The 25,936-nt window shown below is 45.2% G+C and overlaps 1 protein-coding gene across 6 annotated transcripts in view; it reads right to left on the reverse strand.

Annotated features, from left to right (window-relative positions):
• Rbm47 (RNA binding motif protein 47) overlaps positions 1–25,936 on the reverse strand; it is a 130,311-nt gene that overhangs the window by 75,356 nt on the left and 29,019 nt on the right. The gene's annotated exons all lie outside the window — the stretch shown is intronic.

A 25,936-nucleotide genomic window follows, 5' to 3' on the forward strand; every position in this document is an offset into this window, starting at 1 on the left:
TTTGTCTGCCTGGGCTGGCTTTGAACCTGGATCCTCATTTCTCCATCTCCTGAGTAGCTAGGATTATAGGCGTGAGCCACCTGCACCAGGCTAAACATGGTTTTATGTATTCTCAGTAGCGATTGTACCCGTCACAGCTGGCCTTTCTGCCCAGATACAAATAAGATGTCTTAACGGCTCAACTCCAGGGCTTTTAACTAGCTAGCTTCTCAACAACTGGTTTTATTGTAGTATAACTTTACCAAGAATGAGTCAAACTAGGCTGAGAGTCCCTTCATACCCCCACCATGCAAGTTCATGAGCTACCTTACTAGGTAAGAGACTACTGAGTTAGGATCCTACTAAGTAATCATTTGTTCCAAAGTTCTCCCCAACCCAATGGTCAAGTTAACTAAGCTTGAGCTTTTGATTAACATACAGTGCTCAAAGGAACTTTGACCCCCAGAAACCTGGCTTTGCCTGGCTTCTGAGTCCGCCCTGTATCGTGAGTGCCCATTTGAAGGGTAATAAAAGACCCAACTGTTTGCCTATGGCAAATGGAGGTGGGGCCAAGAGCATTACACAGCTTTTATCTCTGTTCTCCTCAGAACCTTGGCAAAGGACTGTAGCCCACAGAATACACTGAAATGCACCCCAGTTCTACCTGGCATTTTGAAACATCAGTTCCTGAAGAACTAAGGCACTGGTAGCTCAGGCCTGCAATCCCTGCTGCTCAGGAGGCTGAGATCTGAGGTCTACAGTTTGAGGCCTGCTTGGGCAAGCAAGTCTGTGGGAGCAACAGAAAGTCAGAAGGGGAGAGCCAGCTCACGTAGCAGAGTGCCAGCCTTGAGTGAATATGCTAAGGGACAGTGCACAGGCCCTGAGTTCAAGTTCCAGTACTGGCCCCAAACAAAACAACAACAAAAGAAAAATGTTATGCTCTGAAGATCAGTGAACAGATTGGAGGTGGAGCGTGTTATAACCAGCCAGATGTGACCATGGGGAATACACTGCTCGCCCACGGTTCTTGGCTCCCTGGGATTGTGGCATTACATATAAAACTGGAGTCAGACACAAGCCGGCAACCACAGAAGCTAAGAGGACAAGGGCCTGCCTACTCTGGGACCAACATTGCCTGCTTCTGTCACAAATGCACAAGCGACAACCCTCCCCATCTCAGAGGTGACCCTGTTTACAGACGGAGTCTTCAAAGAGGTGGTTAAGGTTAACTGAGGTCACTGGGGCAGCCCTAATGCAATATGGCCGCCGTCCTTATAAGAAGAGTGTATTAGGACACTGACCATGGGTGGCCAGGCGTAGGCAGGGTAACAAGATAGCCATCTACAGGCCAAAAAGAGACTACAGAAAAATCAGCCCTGCTCACAGTCCCCCACCCCCATCCCTGGTACCAAAGTTTAAACTCAGGGCTTCATGCTTGCCCTGCTTGCTTGACTGCTTGGCTGGTGTTTTACCACTCGAGTTGTGCCTTCAGCTTATTTAGCTTTTTGTTACCTAATTGGAAATAAAATCTTAGACTTTTTCTTTTTCTTTTTTTTTTGGGGGGGGGGATCTAGTCGTGGGGCCTGAACTCTGGGCCTGGGCGCTGTCCCTCAGCTCTTCAGCTCAAGGCTAGCGCTCTACCACTTGAGCCATAGCACCATTTCCGGCTTATTTCTTTTTGCTTATGTGGTGCTGGGGAATGGAACCCAGGGCCTCAGGCATGCAAGGCAAGCGCTCTACCACTGAGCCAACTTCCCAGCCCAAATCTTAGACTTTTTCTGCCTCGGGTAGCTTAGAACCAAGATCTTCAGATCGCAGCCTGAGTAGTTAGGATTACAGGAACCCGAAAACCGGCTGTCACCCTAATATGGGATTTGAAGCTTGCACAAGTTTCAGAAAAATACATATCTAGTGTCAAAGCCCCCAGTCTATAGTATGTTGTTCTGACAGCCAAAGCAAACTTCCTTCCTAGATTCCTCAGCCTTATGCCTCAGGACAAACTTGCAAAGCAGGCTAAAAGTACGATTAAAGGAGGAGTGTGGTGGTAGGAGCTGGGAGGACAAACCTAGAGACCATAATACAAAATGTGGCTGTGGCTTCAGTGTGCAACCTGTAGGCTAAAGCGTCATATTTGGGACACTTAAACACATCACCACTACTCAAGTATGCTCACATACATATACTAGGGAGGTGGGTGAGTTCAAGGTAAGTCTGGACTATGTAGTGAGACCTGGCCTCAAAGAAACTCATAACATCAAACGGAGTCTTGAAAACAAGAATCCACTTTTCATGTTTTTCACAAATATTAATTGAACACCTACTGCAGGCCAGGCTCTATGCCAGGTGCCAGAATAAGACTTGTGACTACAATGGATGAATTGGCTGCTCTCAAGGGACTTTTGGTTGGACGGTGAGCTCAGGGACTGAGCTAGGCTGGACAAACCATGTTGAAATGACAAAGTCACTGCTCTCTAGGAGGCCCAGATTAGTGGGACAGAGTTGGAACAAGACCATACCAAACATGGTGACCGTGGACATTGCACACAAGGAGCAATGACACCTGGGAAATGGACCTCCAAGTCTGTCTGGACTGATCAAGGCAGATGTGAGCCAAGTCCTACAGGACAGTGACTCTGCCCTGGAGCCAGGGATGAGGGAGAAGAAGAGGACATTTTCCAGACAGAAGGAAGGGGCAGTTCCTGGATGCAAGGACAAGGAGAGAAGGGCGCTGGGTTGGACAGAGGCAGACTGAGCAAGGAGCCGGGCAGGAAGTGGAGTTCACACCAGATTGCACAGGAGGCACTGGAAAATTTAACCAGGAAAGGGGCATTCCAAAAATCCCAGGCTAAAAGGAGCACTTTGACCCCACTGCAGAGCAGGCTCAGGGCATGAAAACCAGTCAGGAGAAGACAGAGGGGTTCTAGGGTCACAGACACAGAGATGCCAGCCAGGGATGCAGAACTGAAATGCTCCTGGTGTTCAGCCATGGCCTTGGGTGACGATGCCCAAGGGCACTGAGCGCAGAAGACAAACAAGCACAGGGCTTTTCAACCTGGAAGCTCCTTTGATCACTCAGAGAATGCATTTCTTCTCTCCCCCTCCCCCCTTCCACTCCCCACCCCCCACATCTCTCTCTCTTTGCCAGTCCTGGGCTTTGAACTCAAGGCCTGGGCTATGTCCCTGAGCCTCTCTGTGCTCAAGGCTAGCGCTCTACCACTTGATTGACAGTGCCACTTCCAGCTTTTTCTGCTTATGTGGTACTGAGGAATGGAACCCAGGCTTCCTAGACAAGCACGCTACCACTAAGGCACATTCCCAGCCCTCCCTTTCTCTTTTTAATTTTTTTTTTTTTTGTGGCAGTCTTGGGGCTTAAACTCAAGACTCGATGCTATCCCTCAGCATTTTTGCTCAAGGCTAGTGCTCTACCACTTGAACCACAGCTCTACCTCCTGTTTTTTGCTGGTTAATTGGGGGTAAGAATCTCATGGACTTTCCTGCCTAGGCAGATTTTGAACTGTGATCCTCAGATCTCAGTCACTTGAGTAGCTAGGATTACATGGGTGAGCCACACAAAGTTCTGTTTGTGTGTGTGTGTGTGTGTGCACGTGGGCCAATTCTGGGACTTGACCTCAGGGCCTGGGAGCTGTTCTTGAGTTTTTTTTTTCACCCCTCAAAGCTAGTGATCTACCACTTGAGCTACAACTCCATTTCTAACTTGTTTTGGTAGTTAATTAGAGATAAAAGTCTCAAGGATTTTCTTTCCCGAGCTGGCTTTGAATCACAATCCTTAATCTCAGCCTCCTGAGTAGTTAGGATTACAAATATGAACCCAAATGCATTTTTTATTTTTATTTTTTTATTTTTTTGGGGGGAGGTCCGGTTGTGGGGCCTGAACTCTGGGCCTGGGCGCTGTCCCTCAGCTCTTCAGCTCAAGGCTAGCACTCTACCACATGAGCCACAGCACCATTTCCAGCATTTTTCTTTTTGCTTATGTGGTGCTGAGGAATCGAACCCAGGGCCTCGAGCATGCAAGGCAAGCACTCTACCACTGAGCCACCTTCCCAGTCCCAAATGCATTTTTTTTTTGTCGGTCATGGGGCTTGAACTCTGGGCTTGGGCGCTGTCCCTCAGCTCTTCAGCTTTTGTTTAAGACTGGTACTCTACCATTTGAACCACACCTCTCTTTCCAGCTTTATGATGAATTGGAGATGAGTCTTATAGACTTTTCTGTCTGTTTGGCTTTGAACCTGGGTCCTCAGATCTCAGCCTCCTGAGTAGGTAGGATTACAGGTGTGAGCCACCAGTTCCTGCCTTGAAATTCCAGTATCTTGACTGGGGCAGTGGTTCCATATGTTATACAGGTGTTCAAAGTCTTCACTTAACATGTGTGAGATTTGGGCTGGGAATGTGGCTTAGTGGTACAGTCTGACTCCTCAGCACCACATACACAGAAAAAAGCTGGAAGTGGTGCTGTTGCTCAAGTGGTACAGTGCTAGCCTTGAGCAAAGAAGCTCAGGGACAGCACCTAGGCCTCTAGTTCAAGCCCCTGGCCAAAAAAATAAAAATAAAAATGTGTGAGATTTATCATCTCTAGAAGATTCCTCTATAAGACTGAAGGGATCCTCAAAAGACTCCACATAGAGCTCCCCTATGACCCAGCAATCCCACTTTTGGGCATTTACCCAAATGTTCACAAACAAGACCACACTAAAGCTACCAGCATGACTATGTTTATTGCAGCATTATTACTATAGCTAAGATATGGAACCAACCGAGATGCCCCTCAGTAGATGAATGGAGCAAGAAAATGTGGTATATATACACAATGGAATTCTATGCCTCCATCTGAAAGAATGACATTGCCCCATTTGTTAGGAAATGGAAAGACTTGGAAAAAACTATATTAAGTGAAGTAAGCCAGGCCCAAAGAAATATAGGTCCCATGGTTTCCCTTATTTGCAATATCTAGTATATGTCTGAGTCAAGCAGAAAAAGTCAGATAAGGTGATGTTAGGGAAATGAACCCTAAGATATGTATTCAATTTTTTTCTTTCATGCGATTGTTTCTAACACATTTATAAGATTATTACTTTGTTGCTTTGTATGTCCCTCCCCCACAGTATAACCCTTGCTTTCACTGTATTTGATGTTGGTATAATTTGTGGAGGGGAAGGGGAAAAACAAATTGTTTAAATAGGGATAAAGGTGTACCCATTGCAACAATGAGATGTACAAGTCGTTACGTTGAAAACGAACTTTACAACTTTGGTGCGGGGAGGTGGGGGGAGAGGTTTGGGTGGGGGGAGGATGGGAAGGGATGGGAAGGGGAAACAAAGGAGGAGGCTACAATGCTTGATAAGAAATGTACTCATTATCTTGCCCATGTAATTGTAACCCCTCTGTACAGTATTTTTACACACACACACACACACACACACACACAAGACTGAAGGGAGAAGGATGGCAGAAAAGGTAACTGGGGGAAAGCCAGTATTTATATTCCAAAGACAAGGGAGAAATATTCGCATTAAAGAGCTTGCCTCAGAACTTTCTATTTCCAAGTGCACCCTCTTTGAATGGAGGAAACTGGCTAGAGAGGCAGCAGGACTTCCTTAAGCAAGACACACTTTCACATCAGCCTTCATCTTTATTATCCCAAGCTAAAGAACAGCATCTCCCACCCTGAGCTTCAGTGCCCGGGCTGCCCTCTTGTGGTGTGGAGATGTATTTCCTGAGACAAAGTGGGCACAGGCTAAACCGGGCCTGAGGCTACTGACAGCCCTGTGCCTGCTTGCCATCATGGGCTTAAGGCAGTGTTAAGTACCTAAGAAAGTATTGCCACAAAATAATATGGTTGAGGCGGATGAATTTTAAAAGCGATTCACTCTCAGTGTAACCTGCTGCTTAATTAGAACGCGCCTAGCCCCTACTTTCACTTTTGCAGCATGGAGTCAGCCAATCAGAAGCGAGCACGGGTCTCAACACAGGCCAATGGCAAGAAGGCAGAACTGTAAGTTCCCATTGGCCCTCAGCTGGAGCCACTCAACACTCCCCAGGTATCCTCACACAGAGAAAAGGAAGGGCTGTACTTAGAACCTGGTGTGTCGTGCAGAGGTCACTTGGGGTCACCAGGTTTCTAGAATACCCAGAATCATTTTCAGGGTTTATGGCTGCAACCCCAGGGCCCAGCATGGTGTCTGGCAGAAGAATGAGCTCAGCAGAAACGGAAGCCTTCAGGCCCCGTGGTGAGGGCTGGGTCAGCTGATTGCACTTCCTCCACACCTCGGCCAGCAGAACTGCCACAAGACATTTCCAGGCACTCTGAGTCCTGTGTCATCATTTCCTGCCCTCTTCCTTTTAAAGTGCAAACTGACAGACAACAGACCACACACAATACATTTGAGTACTAAGTCAAATAGCCTAGCATGGAAAATACCAGGAAAAAGTGGGCTATGCAAAACAAACTTTAATTAAAAAAAAATAAGTGGCTGGGAACGTGGCTTAATGGTAGAGTGCTTGCCTTGCATGCATGAAGCCCTGGGTTCAATTTCCTCAGAAAAAACTGGAAGTGGTGCTGTGGCTCAAACGGTAGAGTACTAACCTTGAGCAAAAGAAGCTCAGGGACAGTGCCCAGGCCCTGAGTCCAAGCCCCAGAACTGGCAAAACAAAAAGACAAAACAAACAAACAAAAAGACAAAAGGCTGGCAGACTGACCATGATATCCTGAATGCCACCTGAAGCAGGACTCTCAGCTGACTGGTGTTCAAATTCCTACAGCCCCTAGCCAAAGCCCATTTGTTGAAGACAGAAGAGTATAACAGAAAGTAGGTAGCTCATGCCTAGAATCCTAGCAACTCAGGTGGATCATCATTGAAGGCCAGCCTGGGCATAGAGATACTCCATTTCTATAATAATCAGTAAAAGGCCAGTCTCAAATGGTAGAAAGAAAGCCTCATGAGAGTAGGAATCCTGAGTTCAAGCGCTGGTACCACAAAACACACACACACACACACACACACACACACATACACACACACACACAAATTGATAAAGCCTACATAGCTTTAAAATAAATAAGCCTACTTTATTTTAAAAAAAATCCACACCTCCATGGTACCTTCTGTTCTTAATCCTTTTATATATTGTCTCATTGAAGCCCCTCAAGACATACCCTAGTATACAACTCTGAAAACCCAGTAATTTGTGTTTTACAAATGGGGAAAGTAAGGCTTGGAGGGGGCGGGGAATCAAGTGACACCATACACATCAGTTTGTACAGATTGTGGTCTGAATTTCAATATTCATGATCCTCTTTTTTATTTTTGGCCAGTCCTGGGACTTAAACTCAGGGCCTGCGCACTGTTCCTGAGCTTCTTTTGCTCAAGGCTAGCACTCTACCACTTGAGCCAAAGCACCACTTGTGGCTTTTTCTCTGTATGTGAGAAATCGAACCCAGGGCTTCATATATGCTAGGTAAGCCCTGTTACCACTAAGCCACATTCCCAGCCCTCATGATCTTCATTTACAGCCCTGTCTCATCCACACAGGCTGTCTTCCTGTCAACTTCCAGTCTCTCATTGGTTTTATCAAATGTTCTACTGGATTCTACAGACTTTAACATTCCGATATTCATTCATTTATTCCATCAACCATTTATTCTAAGAAAGATTTACTGAACCCTTGTCATGTGCCAAGTACTGAGCTGGCAACTGCAGGGTGCTAGGCAGACAGAGCATGGTGCTTTCCCTGATCTGTTATGGTGCACATGTCTAGGTGTTTGTTCCTAATGAGGTTTCTTTGGAGATACTTAGCTAGACTAGAACAACAGCACAGGAAAAGCCAGGTCTTCACCAGCCTGTCACATACCTGACTCAAAAAAGCAGGGGCTGGGTGAACATAAAATGAGATGATATCTCCTGATATAATCATAGACAATAAAATTAGGGTCTATAATTTGCTAACACTGGTGGCTCAATGCTTATAATACTAGCTAGTCAGGAGGCTTAGATCTGAGGATCCTATTTTAAAGCCAGTACATGAGAGTTTGAGTCCACGAGACTCTTCTCTCCAGTCAACCACCAAAAATCCAGAAAGAACCAGAGCTGTGCTTCATGTGGTACAGTGCTAGCCTTGAACAAAAAAGCCTTCTTACCAGAACGCTAAAATAAATGAATAAACAATAACATAATTTCCTTAGTACATAATTCTACAAAAATGAATCAGTTCCACAGGCAAGCAACACGTGGTTTCACAAACCAAGCAGATGCAGATAAGCTGGGTTTTTTTTCCTCTCCCCAAACCTCAAAGTACAAGACAGTGTCACATGGACAAACCTGACAGGAACGCCAGATGAGATTTTCTTCAAGTTTTTCTAAACTCACAATGCCAAGGAAGAAAAAACAAAATTTCCAGAATGTATTTTTGCTATGATGGGTTGACAAGAAGTCTGAGAGAGAAAAAAAAAAAAAAAAGCTTAAAGTCAGCAAAGTTCTTCTGAGGTTCATTAACTATCTCCCCCACCATCTTTCAAGGCCCCACACCAACCAGGGGGCCTCCTGCTGGCGAAAGGTGGATTTGTGTCATTTTTTGCTAAGTCAGGCCCTGGATTAGAGGGTAGAAAGAACACTTGTTCTGATTTCTCAATCACTGATTCCTGCTGGCAAGACAAAATAAGCCTTAGCCCGACTCATGTGCCACAAACCACAAGTTAAACCCAAAACGCAGTGTTCCTTCCAAGCTATACAGTAAGTAATTGTCAGTATTTGCCTTTTTAGGGGTGGTGAGGAGTGAAATCACTTTAAATAGCTAGATAGCCATTCTTCAGATTAGCAAGTGGCTCTGGGAATAGTTCATTCTAGCTATTCAGTCGCTTTCAGGACATTGCTCTCTTGTTTTTTTACCGCAATCCTTGTAAGGGAACAACCACTAAAAACCACTCGCCCAAACTACTCACCAAATTGTTACAATGGTTAGGGATTTCCTAACACAGACTCTCTGAGCAGCCCACATGAAATCTGAATCCACCTTCCTTCAAAAAAGTCCACTTAGCTCTTCCTCGGGTCAGACCTGAAAATGCAGGAACACAGGAGCCAAGTATGGTAGTAGACTCCTATAATCCCAGCACTCAGCAGGCCAGTACAGAAGAATTGTGGGTTCAAGACCAGCCTGGGTTATATGACAAGAGGAGCCTGCAGATTATGAATTGTGGCCATCTCCACATTCTAAATTTAGGCACAGATGTTTCCAGAGGGAGAAGCTATATAGACCAGCACTTACTATCCTCTCAAAAGTCTGACAGAGCTCAAAGCATCCTTGCTGAGTTCAATGTACAAAATGATCCAATCAGAGCGCACACACCAATTCCCTGGATGCCCAATGGCAGCTGTCCTGGCTCTTTCTGTCCTCTCAATGCTAGGGTTATAGCCCAATGTCAATGTCATTTACAAGTAGGCCCACCTCCCTGCTCCTGCCTATTTTGTAAGTGAAGTTCTTGTATGCATCCACATGCATTCGTGTGTGTGTGTGTGTGTGTGTGTGTGTGTGTGTGTGTGTGTGTGTGTGTCTGGGGGGTTGAATTTAGGGCCTGGGCTCTGTCCCTGAGCTTCTTTTTGCTCAGGGCTATTGAGCCACAGTGCCACTTTCAGCTTTTTCTGAGTGTTTTTTTGGAAATAAGTGTCTCCTGGACTTTCCTGCCTAGACTGGCTTTGAATGAAAGAAAAGGAAGAGAGGGGGAAAAAAACTTAGATCTGGGCACTAATAGCTCACATCTGTAATCGTAAACTACTCAGGAGGCTGAGATCTGATGATCAAGGTTCTAAGTCAGCCCAAGCAGAAAAGTTCAGGAGACTCTTATCTCCAATTAACCAGTAAAAAGCCAAAAGTGGAACTGACTCAAGTGATAGAGAACCAACCTGGAGTGAAAAAAAATGAAGGGACAGGGCTGGGAAGGTGGCTCAGTGGTAGAGCGCTTGCCTTGCATGCCTGAGGCCCTGGGTTCGATTCCTCAGCACCACATAAGCAAAAAGAAAAAAGCCGGAAGTGGTGCTGTGGCTCAAGTGGTAGAGCGCTAGCCTTGAGCTGAAGAGTTGAGGGACAGCGCCCAGGTCCAGAGTTCAGGCCCCAGGACCGGACCCAAAAAAAAAAAAAATGAAGGGACAGTACCCTGGCTCTGAGTTCAAGCCTCCTTGTACCTGCACAAAACATACACACACACACACACACATACACACCTGCACATGCCTGCATGCACCCACATACACAGCACATATATACATACCAATTGCAGGCATTATTCCATTACCTTTCTTTCCTTCCTTCTCTCTCCTTCCTTCCTTCTTCCTTCTTTGCTTCCTTCCTTCCTCCCATTTGTCATTTTTAGGTCCTCCCTATGTGTTCCCCTCATTATCTTAAAGCCTCCTTGGTACCACACACCAAACTACATGTTTTAACATTTCTCAAATAACCCATATGTTTATTTACTCATTTTAGAAGCTATTATTAAATCAATTGTATATTTTACACTCTGTATGGTAAGATTACAATTCAGGGAACAAGTCTCCTGAGAGATAATCTTCAGGATCCAGCAGATGCAAAGATATGCTAAATCAACAGAAAGAGGCCACCAGGGCTCCCTGGCTCCCAAGCCAGAGGGAAAAGTGAGTAAACAGACTGTAGGATTACCAAGATTAAAGTCAGGAAAAAAAAAAGTGACACTCAAAAGGAGTAAAGGGGGCTGGGAATGTGGCTTAGTGGTAGAGCACTTGCCTGGCATGCATGAGGCCCTGGGTTCGATTCCTCAGCACCACAAAAGCAGAAAAAACAGAAGTGGCACTGTGGCTCAAGTGGTAGAGTGCTAGCCTTGAGCTGAAGAGCTGAGGGACAGCGCCCAGGCCCAGAGTTCAGGCCCCACGACCGGACCAAAAAAAAAAAGAGAGAGAAAAAATTTCCTTTCTACCAATAACTACTACTTCTAGTAAATATAACTTATTCATTGATTGATATATATGGCTATTTAGAAACATTCTTAGAAGAGATCACAGTATTGAAGAATTCACTCTAATGGCTTAAGCTTGTAATCCTAGCTATTCAGGAGGCTGAAGTCTGAGGCTCATCCTTCAAGGCCAGCCTAGGCAGACAAATCCTGAAATCTCATCTCCAACTCACCAGCAAAAAGCCAGAAGCAGTGCTGTGGTTCATGTGGTAGAGCTCCAGTTTTAAAGAAAAAAGCTAAGCAAGAGTGCCAGGCCCTTAGTTCAAGACCCATTACTGGTACACATGCACCCACACGTGCACACAAACACATAGAAATTGATGAATGGCTGTAAAATGTCCTCCAAACTTTGTGATTCTGTTGTCAAATTCTTAGAATCAGGCCTCCCAAGAAGCAGGAACACCTTTAGATAGCCTCTATTGATCTAGAGCTCAATGGAGGTGAGATCAAGGAGCCAGAGATTCAGAGGCTAGTCTAGTCCACCATCGCAACCCAGGAATCATGGTGTTCACAGGGGATGGGTGATAAATACCTCTCCCACTGTGACTGTCCCACTGTGACTGTGCTACCGAGGCGCTGTGTGTGTGTGTGTGTGTGTGTGTGTTGAGGGGAAGGCCAGACTGCTGTCATTTAAGGCTAATTTCTACCACTTGGGTGACACCTCCACTTCTGGTTTTTGCTGATTAACTTGAGATGAAGAGTCTTGCAAGCTTTTCTGCCTGGGCTGGCTTCAAATCATAATCTAATCCTCAGAAAACATTAGCTATGTTTTGTTACAGAATACAAAAAATCTCTACTCTGCTTTTGGAAAATGTTCTGTTTTTGAGACACAAGAGACCCTTCCCAAATGACGTTAGATATGATATTGAGAATCCTCAACCCTCCCACAGGTCTTTTTTCTTTTTTTTGTCTAAGCACAATAGAAAATGACTTAACAGCAGGTCTGTGGGTCACTGCGGGTGAAGCTCCTCATTGGGAGTTGGGGGTGAGGTAAGCAAGAAAACACCAAGGACGAATCCTGGGTGAAGATCTACGAGGCGGGCTCTGGCATGGCTGGCTTGAGCAGGCTGAGTTGTGGGGCTGGGAAACATGACCTTAGGCCACCTCAGTCTTGGTGAATACAGAATGTGTATTTGCTCTGCGCATGCAACCTTCTTCCTTCTGCTTGTTCCTGATACCATAGCAAATGGCATTTTCATCAATGAGCTGTGAGCTTCTTTTCCTCATTCATCCCATAACCTCTCCCCCACCCCTCCCCCTCCTGCGCAGTGCTTAGCATGGTATCTGGGACTAGGCGGCAGCCTGGGGAAGGGCAAGGATAGTTCAAGGGTACCAACGCACAGCTGCCCGCCGGCCCTGGCGCTGGAGCCGCAGCTGGATGCCGCTGCTGAGCTGGACATTCCTCTTTCAGCATCCGGGTTACAGGCAAGGCAGAGGCTCCCGACAGGCTGAGGGTGTTGGGACAAAGGCAATGAAGGGCAGCAATTATATGTAAGAGGTGTGGAGCGGCTGGGGCTGGCCTGCTCCTGTTTGTCAGTCCTGGTGGAACATGTACACTCAGGAGTAGCAGACTGATACCTTGTCCCAAGAGAAGGGAAAGGGGTACAGAGGAAAGAGGAGAAATAAAATATATATTTAAAAAAAGAAAAGAAAAAAATATCAAAGAGGAAAAACTGGGAGAGAGCAAAGGAAGGGGTGACATTGTCTAGAAAGAAACGTACTCATACGTGACTTACCTGACTTATAGAACTCTAACCCCTCTGTACATCACAATTTGATTTTGTTTTTTGGGGTTTTTTGTTTTTTGTTTTGCCAGTCGTGAAACCTGAACTCTGAGCCTGGGTGCTGTCCCTCAGCTCTTCAGCTCAAGGCTAGCACTCTACCACTTGAGCCACAGTGCCACTTCCAGCTTTTTCTGCTTATGTGGTGCTGAGGAATCAAACCCAGGGCCTCATGCATGCAAGGCAAGCGCTCTACCACTGAGCCCCCTTCCCAGCCCCGTCTTCAGTAAGATGGAGGCTGAAAGCAGGCTGACAACGTGGCCTCAGGCATGCAAGGCAAGCACTGAGCCGCCTTCCCAGCCCCGTCTTCAGTAAGATGAAGGCTGAAAGCAGGCTGACAACGTGGCTCAGTGGCAGGTTGCTTGTTTAGCATGTGCAACGCTCTGTGTTCAATCAACACCATTGTGCAAGAGGAATAAAGAAAAAGAAAAATTCATCACAAGTAGCCCATCACTAAAGGACATGCTAAGAAATGCTCTTTAAACAAAAGAACAATAAAATGTTTGACTTTTTTTCCATCAGTCCTAGGGCTTGAACTCCAGGGCTAGATGCTGTCCCTGAGCTTTTTCACACAAGGCTAACTCTACCACTCTGAGCCACAGCTCCACTCCTGGTTTTCTGATGGTTAATTATTTGCTCGAGGCCTAATTCTAGAGGTTGAGCACCTGCCTAGCAAGCATGAGGCCATGAGTTACAACTCCAGTCCTGACAAAAATACAAACTGTGGAGCAGGAGGGTGAATGCAATGATGTGGGACTTTAATAAGTAGAGGAAATAACTTACAGAGAAGATGGTAACAACATCAAAAAAAAAGAAAAGAAAAAACAGTTTTCCAGTATGTTTTATGGCTCATGTCTCTAATCCCAGTACTCCAAAGGCCAAGGCAGGATTATGACATTGAGGCCAGCCTGAGCTCACAGTGAGACTTTGACTTCCAAACTAATGCTAAAACATAGGCACTGGGCTGGGAAGGTGGCTCAGTGGTAGAGTGTTTGCCTTGCATGCATGAGGCCCTGGGTTCGATTCCTCAGCACCACATAAATAGAAAAAACCAGAAGTGGTGCTGTGGCCCAAGTGGTAGAGCGCTAGCCTTGAGCTGAAGAGCTGAGGGACAGCACCCAGGCCCAGAGTTCAGGCCCCATGACCGACCAAAAACAAAAACAAAAACACACAAAAATGATTACTGGCACCTGGGCACTTAAAGCAATAGTCAAGTACCTCTAAGAGCTTAGTACAAACTTAGAACTTAGTAAAATGAAATCAGTACCTCATACCAGAAGAAACAGAAAGTACTGAGTATTGATGGCCTTGATATATCTATGACTCATGTAAGCCAAATCTACGCCTCAGCTCATATCAGGATAAGTCTTGAAAAAGGCAAATAGCTAAGCTTGCAAAATTAAAACACAAAAATGCTGCAAGAAAGCATGGCAGAATTATTTTATGACCTTGAATGAAGGCCTTTTCATGATGATTTATAAGCCAAAAGACTAATGGCTCAAACTATAATTTGTGTGTGTGTGTGTGTGTGTGTGTGTGTGTGTGTGTACATGCACGTATGCATACCAGTCCTGTGGCTCAAACTCAGGGCCTGAGCACTGTCCTTAAGGTTTTGTGTTCAACTCTAGCTCTCTACCACTTGAGCCACTACCCATATAATTTTCTTAAACAAAAGCAAAATCAAAAGACAAATGATAAAGAGAAATACCCACAGTTCACACCAGGAAGAGCTAGTTTCTGTAGTATGAAAAAAACTTATACAAATTATTGAAAAAAATAGACCATGGAAGAGAAAATGAACATCAATTAAAAAAAATGACGAGTTGACCAAAAATTGCACAAATGGCCTTTAAGTTTATGGCAGAACATAAACTGCAGCTATTCTAAAATATAACACAAGATCGGCAAAAATACCTAACTTTTCCAGATGCTAGTGGTTCATATCTATAATCCTAGATATTCAGGAGGCCAGTTCCGACAGAGAAGTTGAAAGACTCTATTTTCAATCAATAAGCAAAAAGCTGGACTGGAATATGGCTCAAGTGGTAGAGCTTCCGCTATGAGTAAAAAACCCAAGCAAGTGCAAGACCCTGAGTGCAAGTCTTGGTACCAGCTCGAACAAAAAAAATCCTGAAGATTGGTCACAGGTGACATTGGCAAAAGTATGGGACAAACAGTCTTCTCAGACATTCTCAACAGGCTGATCATTGCTACAAGTACTGTGGAGGCAATAACTATAATAATCTAGCAGTTCTGCATTAAAATTTTATTCCACAGACATTTTTATGCTTCTGAAATGACACGTAGACAAGCTAATTTATTATGGTATTGTTTGTAAAAAGACTGGACACAAACCAAAGGACCATCAACCAAGAGCTCATTAAATAAATGATGACCCATTCATGCAATGAAAGCTATGTCTCAATGCACTGCTATTGAGAAATCTTGAGACAGATTACTAAGTGAGGAAAAACAAGTTTCAAAACAATTCACCACCTCATATTCTGCCTTTTGTAGAGGAGGGATGAAGCTGTAAGAGTATTTGCTTGGGTGGCACAAAAGCACTTCCAAAGGGTAGATTAGAAACTGATTTCTAGTCTAGTTGATTAAAATGATACCTTCAGAACAACACAATGTTAGGTCTTTATGATTATTCTGTGTGTGTGTGTGTGTGTGCACGCGCGTGCGCGTATGAGAGAGAGAGAGAGGGAGGGAGAAAGAGGGAAGGAGAGAGAGGGAGGGAGAGGGAGGGAGAGAGAGAGTGTGCGTACCCGGGCTTGAACTCAGGGCTTCCTGCTTCAACTTAGCTTTTTTTTTTTTTTTTTGGTCTTGCATGGGGCTTGAACTCAAGGCCTGGGTGCGATCCCTCAGCTCTTCAGCTCAAGGCTAGCACTCCACCACTTGAGCCACAGCACCACTTCTGGGTTTTGAGTGGTTAATTGGAGAAAAGAATCTTACAGGGACTTCTGTGCCCAGGCTGGCTCTGAACTGCAATCCTCAGATCTCAGCCTCCTAAGTAGCTAGAATTATAGGCATGAGCCACTGGCACCTGGCTTGGCTTAGCTTTTTCTGTAAGGTTGGTGCTCTACAACTTGAACCACAGCCTCACTTTCAGCTTTTTGGTGATTAATTGGAAGAGTCTCTTGGAGCCCGGCACAGTGGCTCACGCCTGTAATCCTAGCTACTCAGGAGGCTGAGATCTGCGAATAGCGGTTTGAAGCCAGCCCAAGCTGGAAAGTCCATGAGACTCTTATCCCCAATTTACCACCAGAAAACTGGAAGTGCAAATGTGACTCAAAGTGGTAAAGCGCTAGCCTTGAGCATAAAAGCTCAGGGACAGTGCTCAGGCCCTGAGTTCAAGCCCCATGATGATGATGATCATCATCATCATCAACAACAACAACAACAATAATTAAAGAAAAATAAAAAGAGTAAGTTTCTTGGACTTTTCTGCCTAGGTTTCGAACCAGGATCTACAGATCTCAAGACTCCTAAACAGCTGTGATTATAAATATGAGCTTAGCCTACTTGTGTGTAGTCTTTAATTCCCCCATGAGACTCCTTGCTCACACATTTAAAAGTACAGCTACAGGTACAGTGTCTCTTATCTAAAATGGGTAGAGCCAGGGCCAGAAGTGTTTTCAATTTTGAATTTTATTCAGATTGAGGATAATTGTGTGCATGAATATATATGCATATATATACATATATATATACATATATGTATATATATGTTGAGGTAGGTCAGAATCTAAGTCTAAACACAAAATCCACTTGTTTTAGATATGCTTTGCGTATATAGTGTGGAGGTACTTGTACATGAACACACACACATACACACACCCTTTAATACTTTTGAACATAGTGTACAATATTTCCCTGTGGGAAACATTTTAGACTTTAGAGAATTTTGATTTTGTATTTTCAGATTAAGGAGACTTCACTCATGGATGAAAATTCACCACAAAATGATGGAAGAGTTTTCCATCCCTGGCAAGTCTTGAGCAAAAGAAGAGTTAATCTAATAAACATATATGACATGTATTTATGTATTACATGTATTTATTAAAGACCCATTAATTCTCCAAACTATTTTCCCTGGACAGTCAGGCTGCAGGTGATTTTAATTTTCTCCTTCCCATTCTGTGGTTCTGTAGAAATCTATGGTGTTTTAATAATTAGATTAAAATTTGTTCTAATTAAATATAATAAGGAGGAATTGTCTTCGATGGGTAAAGGAGAAATTCTGATTGAGAGTAATAAAAAATTGGAATCGTTTACTAAGAAAGATAATCAGACTTCCCATTTCTGCAAAACTTTATTAAAATAGTATTAGCCCTCTTGGCTTTACATTTTTCAACTGTTCAAAGCCAAACAGCAGCCCAGATGACCTTCTGACACAAAGTTGCCATAGCAACCACAGAACAGTGTTTAGAATATTTTTTTTCACTTAAATAATGAGAAAGAATGCAGTGACTGAACAAAGCAGGAGACTCAAGATTGTTGCACAGCTGCTACACAGAAGCTGAGTTATTAGAAACTTTTAAGACAAAATATTTCTCCAAGAGTGTGCGTTATTACATGGAAGAGGAATTCATGATTTCAGAAAGAGCCTGGTGAAGCTGGCACGTGAGAGGCCACGGCCTGCGAGGGAGAGGATCAAGTGTAATTATGGTGGGGGGTTGAAACCTAACCTTTGCTTTGCTTTGCTCTAGAGACCCTCAGAGGACACCTCAATGATACAAAAAGAGAGAGTTTCCAGACTCTAGAAAGATGCAATGGATTGACTCCTCTTTCCAGACAGTTATAATTTCCTAAGTAATCTCAAGGTCTTAGATTACGAGGGGGGGGGGGGGAAGCAAAGGACATGGCCATAATCAAGATATCAGAAGGGACGACATTTGAAGGAAAGGACAAAAAGTTGTATGTCAGAAAGGTTATAAAGATCATCAGCCTGCCTGCCTGCCTGCCTTCCTTCCTTCTTTCTTTCCTTCCTTCCTTCCTTTCTTTTTTTGCCAGTCCTGGGGCTTAAACTCAGGGCCTGGTCACTGTCCCTGAGCTTCTTTTGCCCAAGGTTAGCACTCTACCACTTGAGCCACAGCACCACTTCTGGTTTTCTGGTAGTTAATTCAAGATCAGAGTCTCAAGGCTTTTCCTGCCTGGGCTGGCTTTGAACTGTGATCCTCAGACCTCAGCCTCCTGAGTAGCTAGGATTACAGGTTTAAGCCACCATTGTCTGGCTTATCAGTCATTTTTTTCTTTCTTTCTTTCTTATTTTTTTTTGTCAGTTGTGGGGCTTGAACTCTGGGCTTGGGGGCTGTCCCTCAGCTCCTCAGCTCAAAGGTGAGCGCTCTACCACTTGAGCCACAGAGCCACTTCTGGTTTTCTAGTGGTTAATTGGAAATAAGAGTCTCATGGACTTTCCTATCTGGGCTGGCTTTGAACTGTGCTCCTCAGATCTCAGCCTCCTGAGTAGCTAGGATTACAGGTGTGAGCCACCAGGGCCTGGCTCGGTCATTTTCTTAAAACATGAAAACTGCTTTGGTTCTTGGAATAATGGATTTCAACTGGGGCCATTTGGGGCCCCAGTAAATTATTGACAATGCCAACAATATTTTTGGTGACATTCAGTGGATAAAGGTGAGGTATGTGGCAAAATGAATTATAGTGCACAGAATAATCCCCAACACACACACACACACACACACACACACACACACACACACACACGAGTACCAAATACCACCTGTACCAAGATTGAGAAAACCTAATCTCAAGGGGGACTGGCCCCTAAGGAAATACTCTATGCACCCTCTGCTTCACAAAGACAATACTTAACTAGCACACCCTATTAAAAAAAAAAAAAAAAAAGATGGCTGAACAGACAAGAGTCACCCAGTGACCCAGCTTTGGAATTTGAATCATCAATGCTTTTTGTCTTTAATCCCCTCACATCACTGGGTGCAGGGTGCTAGAGTGACCATCCCTACCTGTTTATCTGCGTCTGATTAAGTTTTAGCACCGAAAGAACAAATGGCGGCCCTCCGCCCTCTCCGGGCTGGCCAAGATCACCCTGGCATTGGGTCATTGGAATGTTCCATTTGAAGGGACGCCATATTGTTCCCCCCTGGTTTTCTCTGAGCCTCCTCACACGCTACCAAGCTCCTGAGGTCTGTCTGACTCCTTCCACGAGAACAGAAGAGGGCTGGACTTGCAGGAAGAAGGCAAGCTGGTGGTCTCCAATGAAAGCCAGCTTCGCTGGGAGAGTACTGGCAATACCAACTTAGTTCACCTTGGTGGCTTCACACCAGGACAGTGATGGAGCATGGCTTTGCTTTGAAAGAGACCATTGGAAGAAACACTCCTGCCTGGAAGCCACAGCTCTTGCTGAGAGGCAGAGCAGGCAAGTGCATTGCTGGACCTAGACGCTGGCCTAAACTCCTCCTGGGGCAGAATCCCAGGCCATGGCGTGCGCTCCTTCAGAGAGGCCTTACTGGTTCTGCTGCTTTCCCGAGTTAGACTTTCAGCCTGCTTCTTATATATGTGTGTCTGTCTTTGTGAAAAGGTCTGGCTATGTAGCCCAGGCTGGTCTTAAACAAGTCATCTTCCTGCCCACATGTGAAACTCTTTTCTTTCTTTTTTTTTTTTTTACCTTTTCTTTCTTTCCCTTTCCCTTTCTCTTTTTCTTTTTCTCTTTTTTTCCAGACTGAGCAAGTGTATTTGAAAATGAGAGGAAAGTAGGGAGACTCTGTGTTTAGTTACCAAACAAATGTTAACATGGTAATATCACAAAGAGGATCATCTGTCACTGAAGTTAGTGGTTAACTTGTGTGTGTGTCTGTGTGTCTGTGTATGGCTAGAGACTGAACCCAAGATCTTCCTGTGGGATAGACAAGCACTCTACCACTAAACTACCTCCCAACTTTATTTTTTCCTAAGCATTGTGATTATCATGCACTACTATAAATGTTTTACATGCTACTTTATACAATATCCACAACCTCCTGTGACATCTTAGTATGATGCCGCCCATTTCACTGATAAAGAAACTGAGGTGCCGTGCACGGTGGCTCTCACCTGTAATCCTAGCTACTCAGGAGGCTGAGATCTGAGGATCATGGGTCAAACCAGCCTGGACAGGAAAGTCCATGAGACTCTTACCTCCAATTAACCACCAGAAAACAGGAAGTGGCGCTGTGGTTCAAGTGGTAGAACACTAGCCTTGAACAAAAGAAGCTCTGGGACAGCGCCCAGGCCCAGCCTTCAAACCCCAGGACCAGTGAAAAATAAAAAAAATAAAAGCAAATAAAGAATGCCTACCTGGGGTCACAGAGCTGCTGGAGGTGGAGATTAGATTCTGACAGTCCATATCACAGTCTACACTGGATGCTATCCGTGACTCAAGCCAAGAGAAAAGTGGGAGTTGCTATATAACGGGCTTTAGGGGTCCTAGATGAGGAACTTCTAGCCCACCCCAGCATTTGGTGGCGGGTGAGAGGAAACTCCGAGTGAGTCACTCCTGGACACATGATGGCTCAGTTCCTTACGCTTCTGTTTCCTGAAACAGTCTTCCTGGTACCCCGGGCGGAGGCCAGGGCAGGAGGACCAGCTTCGCTTCTGGGAACGAGTCTGGCTGAGGCTGGCTAGGCCTTCCAGTGCCCACACTCAAGCCAGCTAGGAGCCAGGGGACTTGCTCTAACTTGAAGGTGCCTGCCTGCCTGCCTGCGAGGGTCCTCAGCAACAGCTGGGTGCAGACTAAATACCTCTGGGGGAGGGAAGTGTCCCAAAGGTCACGGGGCTACTGGGAAAGTGACAGACAAATGCGGAGAGGGCCTGCTCAGCAGGCGGCTATGGAAGCATGAGCAAGCTCCTCTTAGCCATTAACTACTTACTCCTCTCCCATGCCCATCTTCTGAAATCTCATTTCTGATCCTCACATACAGCATTCATACTTTAAGGAAACATCTGGGCACCGGTGGCTCATATCTATAACCCTAGCTACTCAGCAGGCTGAGATCTGACAGTTTGAAGCCAGCCCAAGCAGGAAAGACCATGAAGACTCTTAACTCCAATTAACCATCAAAAATCTGGAAGAGGATCTATGGCTCTAGTGGTAGAGTGCTAGCCATAAGCAAAAAAGCTAAGGGACTGTACCCAGGCCTTGATTTCAAGCCCTCCTACTAGCCCAAAAACAAGCTAGGAAAGGGGGCTTCAGAGTAATTATTGACCAAGAGGAACACAACATTTTTCCCCCCATAGTAACATTGCTATATCAAAAAATATATATATTGTGCAAAATCCAAGGCTTTTTTTTTTTTGGTTGGTTGGTTTTGGGCCTTGAACTCTGGGCACTGACCCAAAGCTCTTTTTGCTTAAGGCTAGTGCTCTACCACTTGAGCTACACTACTACTTCCAGCTTTTTCTGTGGTTCACTGGAGATAAAAGTCTCACAGACTTTCCTGCACAGCTGGCTTTGAACTTCCATTCTCAGCTTCCTGAGCAGCTAGGATTGCAGGCCTGACCCCCCTCCCCACCCAGTGCCAGCTCCCAGGCACCATGTTTGTGAATCTAGTAATGCTATTGGGACTATTCTCAAATTCTAACTTGGTCTCAGCTCCAGCCTGCCAAATGTCATCAGCCTCTAACTAATAGGAAATCTTTCTCCCACAGAACGTGGTCTGTTTAACAAAATTACATGACACCACCTCACAGATAACTGTTAGATTGGCTCCCTTGTTCTTTTAACTAATCATCTTAGAATCTAAATGACTTACCTGTGTGTACTGGAGTCCTGCACTTCCTCATTTCCCTTGTGCAAGCTGCTACCACTTTCCTTTCATGGTGAAAGATAGTCAAGTTGAACAACAGATGACTTCATTTCCTCATTTTGAACCCAAACTTTATATTCTTCCTGGATTCCAGGCTTCAAGAACATTTCAGCCCACTACCAGGAGAGCCTTCTGGGTACCAGATTCAAGTACACAGTAGACAGGCTGCCCGTGGCTCACACCTGGAATCCTCGTGACTCAGGAGGCTGAGATCTGAGAATGGAAGTGTGAAGCCAGCCAGAGCAGAAAAGTCTATAAGACATGATCTCCAATTAAGTAGCGGAAAAAAAGCTAGACTGGAGCTAGACTCCAGTCTGGTGGTGTTCTAGTGGTAGAACACCAATCATGAGCAAGAAAGCAGAGCATAGCCTTGAGTTCAAGTACCAGTACTAGAAAAAAAAGAAAAACAAAACAAAGAAACCCTGAAAACAACACATAAGCTTCCCAATAAAGTTGTGTTTAACAACAACAGGGGCTGGGAAGGTGGCTCAGTGGTAGAGCGCTTGCCTTGCATGCATGAGGCCCTGGGTTCGATTCCTCAGCACCACATAAGCAAAAAGAAAAAAGCCAGAAGTGGCGCTGTGGCTCAAGTGGTAGAGCGCTAGCCTTGAGCTGAAGAGCTGAGGGACAGTGCCCAGGCCCAGAGTTCAGGCCCCACGACCGGACCCAAAAACAACAACAACAACAAAAATACCCTACTTTTTTTGTTTGTTTGTTTTTTGGTCCAGTCGTGGGTCTGAACTCTGGGCCTGGGCGCTGTCCCTCAGCTCTTCAGCTCAAGGCTAGCCTCTACCACTTGAGCCACAGCACTACTTCCAGCTTTTTTTTTCCTGCATATGTGGTGCTGAGGAATCGAACCCAGGGCCTCATGCATGCAAGGTACTCTACCACTGAGCCACCTTCCCAGCCCACTACTTCTATTATTTTAATTATCGTTTAAAACCAGCACACTCAATCTAGCCCCAGTGCAATGGTCACTGTGGCTACTGCCTACTAATTAGACAGTGAAGTTACTGCTCAAGCTAGTCTTTAATTCCTACATGCTACAAATGGAAGAAGAAAAAGCTGAATGGAATACTAGCTAACTGAAGGGACGATTCCTTCCTCACAGACATGAATGGATGGCGTGCACGCTCTGCTTCCATTAAAGCTGCTCGGCCTGTGGTTGAGAATTAGCAGAGAATATGGCTCTTGAGGGCATTATTAATTTATTGCTTCACTTTTCTAATGGGCTTTGCCCACTAGACATGGTGGGGCGGGGGGGGGCACATCATAAAATAAATACTTAAGTCCATGTGACTGAACTACTTAAGGATTTTTATCCCAACAAATCCCTGTTTGCAAAAGCAAGAAAACTAAGAGGATTAGATGTTTCCATGTTAGCTGAACTAGGAAAATTGGAGTTCTCCTGTTTGTTTTTTAAACTTAGCTGAGCACAGGAGGAAGACTCAGTAGGGGATGGAATTCATGTGCCAAATAAAAAAGGCAAAGAGGAAAAGCAGATCGGGTTCCTTTCGGCCTCAATCTTATATATCTTCACCATGTCAGAGTACCAGGCTGGGCTGTGATCGCTACAGCCTGTCATGACTGCAGAAAGTAAGAAAGCAATTACCACAGTCTGTCTCTAATGGTTCAATTAGGCTTGAAACAACTGACTTTTGTTGGTCATAGAGCTTGAACTCCGGGTCTGGGCGCTATCCCTAAGTTCTTTTTCTCAAGGCTAGTGCTCTACCACTTTGAGCCACAGCAGCACTTCCGGTTTTCCGGGGTGATTAACTGGAGATTAGAGTCTCAGGGACTTCCCTGCCTGGGCTCCCTGACTTTGAACTGCAATCTTTAGATCTCAACCTCCTGAGTAGCTAGGATTATGGATGAGAGCCACTAGTGCCCAGCTTCAACTGATTTTTTTTTGGGGGGGGGTCAATCCTGGGGCTTGAACTGAGGACCTGAGCTTCTTTTGTTCAAGACTAGTACACTACCACTTGAGCCACAGTGCCACTTCTGGCTTATTCTGTGTATGTGGTACTGAGGAATCGAACCAGGACTTCATGCATGCTAGGCAAGCACTCTACCACTAAGCCACATTCCCAGTACCTTCAACTGATTTTAAGGTCTTGTGAAAAGGCCAAGTACATACATGACAAATTTCCCATTATGACAGCGTCTCCCAGGCACCATGCTTAAGCATTAGAACCGCAGGTGGCAGTGCTGGGCACACACCTGTAGCCACGTTCCACGGCGAGATCAAAGCAAGGTCAAGCGCCTGCGCCACATGGGTTCCTCTGTGCATGACCAGACCACGACATAAGCAGGACATTTCTCAGGGGAGACACAGAAGGTGACTATTCATATCTGATGCCCAATAGCAAATCTCATGCCTGGCAAATGGGGCGGGGAAGGGAGGGTCTTCCATAAATATATGCTGAATATGTGAATGACTGCATTCTAGAGAACAGAGACAGAGTGGACATTCTTTGGCCAGATGAAAGGCGGGAAAGCAGGATGACATGCTTTCATTTCTTCCCACTCTGCCCCCAGCCCTGGGCTTCCAGAAGCCCCTTCATTACAAGCTCTTTTGTGAGGTGTCATCTCATTTCCAGAAACGAATCCACCATTTTTCATTGTGGTGGAAATTCAGATCATATTTGCTTGGCAAGTGGGCTATCACTTGAGCCACGCCCCCAGCCTTTAAAATTTGTTTATATTTTTGGATAGGGCCTTAAGTTTTGGTTTTTTTCTGGATAGTGTTTTAAGTTTATGTCCAGGCCAGCTTCAGAGCGAGATCCTCCAACTTCTGCCTCCTGCATAGCTGGGATTATAGATGTGAACTGCCACACTTGTTGACTGAGATAGGGCTGGCCCCAGACTGCTGCTCTTCCCAATTTCCACCACCTGGAGAGCTGGGCTTACAGGCATGAATCACTGCGTCCAGATCTTCTTCCCAAATGTTTGATCTGTTTCTTTTATCTTGTTCTTAAACTATTCCCCAGACTGAGTAAATTTCAGTTCTAGAGACTTTACCAAAAGTAGCATCAATGGCTCATACCTATAATCCTAGCTACTTGGGAGGCTGAAATAGGAGGACCATGGTTCCAGGTCAGCCCAAACAAAATAAAAGCTACGAGATTCCATTTCAATGGAAAGAAGCTGGGCATGGTATCATCCCATCCACTATGGCAAACCCAGAATAGGCAGATGGAGATCCAGATATACATCTGCCCAGAAATTGAGACCCTATCACAAAGCAAAAATAACCAGTACACAAAGGGACTGGAAGTGTAACTCAGTGGTAGGACCCCTGTTAGCAAGTGTGAAACACTAGGTCAAACCACATTGATGCCAAAAAGCAAACAAGCTGAGCACCAATGACTTACCCCTGTAATCCTAACTACTCAGGAGGCTGAGATCTGAGGATTACAGTTCAAAGCTATCCTAGGTAGGAAAATCCAGGAGACTCTTACCTCTAATCAACCAACCCAGAAGTGGAGGTATGGCTTAAGTGATAGAGCACCAACCTTGGGCAAAAATACTAAGGGACAGCCAGGTGCTGGTAGCTCACACATGTAATCCTAGCTACTACGGAGACTGAGATGTAGACATTGCAGTTCAAAGTCAGCCCAGGCAGGAAAGCCTATGAAACTCTTATCTCCGATTAACCAGCAGAAAACCAAAAGTGGAACTGTAGCTCAAGTGGTAGACTGTTACTCTTGAACACAAAAGCTTAGCAACAGCACCCAGGCCCTGAGTTCAAGACACAAGACAGGCACACACACACACACACACACACACACACACACACACACACACACCAGGCCCTGAGTTCAAAACACAAGACAGGCATACAAACATACATAGACAGACAGACACACACACACACACACACACACACACACACACACACACCTACACAGATGGGTAAATATTCCTGCCAACCCAAGGGAACAATTCGAAAATATCCTTTTCTCTTTCCTCCCCTTTCTTCTGCCAGGACTATGGTGTTCTTTAAAGCACCAAAGTAAACATTTTCCATTCTCATCTGGGAGATTTCTCTTAATTTGGAAGTGATAAAACAGACGAGACCCACAGCCCCATGCGGCACTCGCTGGATGTCTGGTAAGAGAGCGTGTGCCAGCGTCTCTCACATCTTTGTCCTGAGACAGCAAAGAGGCCTGGAGTCCCACTGAGCTGGGCTGGGTAAAGTCAAGGCCTGGCCACGAAGCAGCCTTGCAGAGCGAGGGCAGAGCTCCACAACTGTATATGCTCCTGCGAGGGCCCTGCCACAGCCAGCACCAAACTCCTCTGCCGCAAGTTCAAAGCCTTGACCAGCCACGCCTCCTCCCTCTCTCCCTCCCTCCTAC

This window comes from Dipodomys ordii, unplaced genomic scaffold, assembly GCF_000151885.1.
Source record: "Dipodomys ordii isolate 6190 unplaced genomic scaffold, Dord_2.0 Scaffold8, whole genome shotgun sequence".
In the NCBI taxonomy this organism is placed as follows: Eukaryota; Metazoa; Chordata; class Mammalia; order Rodentia; family Heteromyidae; genus Dipodomys; species Dipodomys ordii.